Source organism: Triticum urartu, chromosome 5A (assembly GCF_056163025.1).
Source record: "Triticum urartu cultivar PI428250 chromosome 5A, HENAU_Tu73, whole genome shotgun sequence".
NCBI lineage: Eukaryota > Viridiplantae > Streptophyta > Magnoliopsida > Poales > Poaceae > Triticum > Triticum urartu.
This window is the reverse complement of record NC_141877.1, coordinates 43,116,974-43,122,040: the sequence shown is the minus strand read 5'-3', so window position 1 is coordinate 43,122,040 and position 5,067 is coordinate 43,116,974.

The following is a 5,067-nucleotide window of genomic DNA, read 5'->3' as shown; positions in this document are numbered from 1 at the left end:
GTTTAGTAGGTAGACAACAATTCCACACCTAAGAGGGTGGTGAACGGTTGTCAACGTAGCAAGGATTTGAGTTGCCATGATACCATAACGAGACACCCTAGAGAAGGATGACTCGTAGAATTATCCCTTAAGTGGCAAAAGAATTACTTTTGATCCTGAGATCAATAAAATTCTCTATACCAGCCTAGGGAAAATCTCGAGCAATCGTTTGAAGGAGTCTGAAAGAATGACATACCCTGACTAGAATGGATGATGTGGACTACCTTGTTGAAGAGAACGCAATGGATGATTTTTGCTTATCATCGGAAATGGATGGGACCCATGATAGGAACACTTTTGAAAATGAGCCTAAACAACAATTACTGAGAGGGCAGCTCATGGGAATTGGCACAATGGCGGTGCAAGCTGGGAACAAAATGCAAATGTTGGGAGTGTTCCAACCATCATATCCGCCTGAGATTCAGATCTCGTAAGAAACATGATACTTTAGACTCACGTGTCTGAAAAGAAGAGTTGCAACACAAATCAACGAGATGACGTTGCAAGATTCTTAGGAAATGAACTACGATAACAAGCTCCAAAACATGAGTGGGTTCTACTACACACATGTAAACACACTGTCCCAGACAAGCATGACCACGTAGTGGTCTTATAATAAAACACTACCGAGTTTAGGTGGGGAGCCATCATCGAGGATATCAAAGTCCTTGCATAAGGCATGCTCTTAAGAAGGAACTTCTTCTCCTTGAACAAGCCATTCAGTGGCTTCGTGTGCTAGGGAACACATATAGAATGGAGGTAGCGAGCCTGTCAAACCATAGCATACTTCGCACATGCATGACTGACTTGGGATGGTACCAGAGGAAACAAAAACAATCTTTCTCGAACTCACGACGGCAACTTGCACTAAATGCACATGAATCAGGGAAAGTCGCTTCTTTCATCCAACATATGCTTCATGAACGAGGTATGAAGTTAATGCTTTTAGAAGTTTCCAACACTAGCGGGATTGAGGGAGTCCTGGATTTGGGGGTGTTCGGATAGCCGGACTATACATTCAGCCGGACTCCTGGACTATGAACATACAAGATTGAAGACTTCGTCCCATGTCCGGGAGGGACTTTCCTTGGCGTGGAAGGCAACCTTGGCGATACGAATATTTAGATCTCCTACCATTATAACCGACTCTATGTAACCCTAACCCTATCCCGTGTCTATATAAACCAGAGGGTTTTAGTCCGTAGGACAACATACACATCAACAATCATAACATAGGCTAGCTTCTAGGGTTTAGCCTCTTCGATCTCGTGGTAGATCTACTCTTGTACTACCCATATCATCAATATTAATCAAGGAGGACGTAGGGTTTTACCTCCATCGAGAGGGCCCGAACCTGGGTAAAACTTCGTGTCCCTTGTCTCATGTTACCATCCGGCCTTGACGCACAGTTCGGGACCCCTACCCGAGATCCGACGGTTTTGACACCGACATTGGTGCTTTCATTGAGAGTTCCTCTGTGTCGTCGCCGTCAGGCTTGATGGCTCCTACGATCATCAATGATGATGCAGTCCAGGGTGAGACCTTCCTCCCCGGACAGATCTTCGTCTTCGGTGGCTTCGCACTGCGGGCCAATTCACTTGGCCATCTGGAGCAGATCGAAAGCAAGTCCCCTGGCCGTCAGGTCAGATTTGGAAGCTTCAACTACACGGCTGATATCTGCGGGGACTTGATCTTCGACGGATTCGAGCCACTGCTGAGCGCGCCGCAGTGTCACGACGAGCATGATCTAGCTCTACCGCCGAACAGTGCCCTGGAGGCCGCACCCGCATCGGCTTTGACCCTTAATTCGGAGCCAACCGCACCGATCGAGGATGGGTGGTTGGACGCCGCCTCAGGGGCTGCGATCCCAATGGCGGTCGAGCCAAACACCAGCCCCACACTCCGCGAGACTCGTGACTTCAAGGAGCCGGACTCCTCTCCGGACTCCGATCCCTCCGCGCCCCTGCCGATCGAATCCGATTGGGCGCCGATCATGGAGTTTACTGCCACGGACGTCTTTCAGCACTCGCCTTTAGGCGATATTCTGAGGACACTAAAGTCTCTCTGTTTATCAGGAGAGCCCTGGCCGGACTACGGTCAGTGAGATTGGGATGCGGACGATGAAGAAATTCAAAGCCCACCCACCACCCACTTTGTAGCCACTGTCGATGATTTAACCGACATGCTCGACTTCGACTCCGAAGACATCGATGGACGCCGATGAAGGAGACGATGAAGAACGAGCGCCTATTGGGCCGTGGAACGCCACCTCGTCATACGACGTATACATGGCGGACGCACCAAAAGATGACGACGAGGAGCGGAAGGACGCACCAAAGGCTTGTTCCCTCGAAAAGCAATCAAAGCGGCGACGCAAGGGCCGCCCCAAATCCCGCCTCGACAGAAATAGCGATCACACAGACCCAGCGCTGGAGCAGGGCGAACCAATTCCGGACAACGGCAATCTGGATAATCAATCCGAACAAACAAATCCTATCAAGGATAATGGTCCGCCCGACATAACGCCGGACAGACACCCGGAGCAGCAGACTGCCCGTAAAAGGCTTGTTGCCACCGCGAGGAGCCTGAAAAAGCAGAAGCAAAGGCTCAAGGCCGCGCAAGATACACTCCAATTCAGATGGAGTAAAATACTCAGCACTGCAACAATCGCCCCTCCAAGAGCTACCCAAAGCGGAAGCTGCTACCCGAATTCGATGCGGAGGCCTCAGAACCCCCGCAACCAAATATCAAAGCAGCCACCTGGTCGGATAGACGACCCCTCTACCAAAACAGAGCGGCATACAACGCCGCTCACAATACAATACGCAACCCATGCGAGGGCTCGCACCCAAAGGACGGCGCCATAAGATACATCTATGGACCACGCAAGCGCGCCCTAGCATACAATGCAACCCAACAAACATCCGAACAACGCGGTACACCCAGCTACACTGGTGCCGCACACCCCCTATGTTTCACCGATGAGGTGCTGGACCATGAATTTCCAGAGGGATTCAAGCCCGTAAACATAGAGGGATACGACGGAACAACAGACCCTCGGGTCTGGATTGAGGACTACATCCTTCACATCCATATGGCTCGAGGAGATGATCTCCACACCATCAAGTACTTACTCCTCAAGCTCAAAGGGCCAGCTTGTCACTAGCTTAAAGACCTCCCCGAAAGCTCCATTGGAAGTTGGGAAGAGCTCGAAGACGCCTTTCGGGCAAATTTTCAAGGGACTTATGTCCGACCTCCGGATGCGGACGATTTGAGTCATATAACTCAACAGCCCGGAGAGTCAGCCCGAAAGCTTTGGAACAGGTTTCTTACTAAAAAGAACTAGATTGTCGACTGTCCGGACGCCGAAGCCTTGGCAGCTTTCAAGCACAGCGTCCGTGACGAATGGCTTGCCAGACACCTTGGCCAAAATAAGCCGAGAATGATGGCCGCATTAACGAACCTCATGACCCGCTTTTGCGCGGGTGAGGACAGCTGGCTAGCCAGATGCAGCACCAGCGACCCCAGTACATCTGAAGTTATTGATGGAAACGGGAAATCACGGCGCAACAGCAATAACAAACGCCGGAATAAAGAAGACAGCACGAAGGTCACGGCAGTAAATGCCGGATTCAAAAGCTCTCGGACAGGTCAAAAGCCGCCCACTAAAGGCACTAGGGATGAACTGCCCAGCCTCAACAAAATTCTGGACCAAGTATGTCAGATCCATAGTAACCCTGGTAAACCTGCTAATCATACCCACAGAGAATGTTGGGTCTTCAAGCAGTCTGGCAAGCTCAACGCCGTACATAAGGGGGAGGATACACCAAGTGAAGACGAGGACGAGCCTCCCAAGCAAGACATGGCGAAACAAAAGAAATTTCCATCAGAAGTCAAAACAGTAAACGTGTTACACGTGATCAAGGGGAAAAACAACATGGCAGTCCCAGGAAAATATACCCAAGTGCCTGTCACCGCGAAGTCCTGCCACTGGTCGTCTCAACCGATCACTTTCGACCATCGCGATTACTCAGCAAGTATCCGAAACGCTGGATGGGCTGCCCTGGTATTAGACCCAGTAATTGGCGGATATCACTTCACATGAGTCTTGATGGACGGCGGCAGTAGCCTAAACCTAATATATCAGGATACAATCCGCGGGATGGGGTTAGACCCAACACAAATTCTCCATAGCAATACTACCCTTAAAGGAGTAACGCTAGGCCCAGGGGCTCATTGTACGGGCTCCCTCTTACTACAAGTTATATTTGGCTCCCCCGATAACTTCCATCGTGAGCATTTAACTTCCCACATCGCTCCGTTTTCAAGCGGCTATCAAGCACTGCTCGGACGCGAAGCTTTCGCTCGCTTTCAAGTGGCATCATTACAGTGCACGGAAATGTCAAGCGCTCTCTGCGCGCCGAAGAGAGTGAGGCTGCCTTGGCAGCCGCACATTAAAGGCGTCCAGGCCAGCGAAAGCATCCAATAGGTCGTCAAGACCTCAGACACAACTAATCATGTCCGGTGCCGCTATTTATACCGAATGAGTGGTCACACCCCTATTTGTCAATACAAGGGGCTCAACGCGCGCAGACAAGTGGCAATTTCTTATCATCTTCAATTATACATGGTTTCTTTACAAACTATCTTTTGCACGACAACTTTTTCACTTAACTTCCTCTCTTTTAGAGACGATCATCGTGCTACACCCGTCCAGGATATGGCACAATGGAGACACAGGCGCAGACGTGCAGCAGGGACCCACTCCAAGGATTCTTTTTAGATTAAGACCCTGCGTAAACCTTTTTTACTGTCTCTTATTGATACATATCCACCATCGAGAAGGATGTTGACGTCTTGGCATGTGGCCACGCCAGAACAATGCACGTACCTGGCGAATACCTTAGGGAGTGTTCGGCGTCGCGAGTTAAGCCCTATATGCATCAGCTCCGAAACATTGTCTTTGGTCAAATGCTGGGTTTGCCCGGCTCCTGCGTTTTGGTGCCTTACGTTCCGCTTTACCGGCTA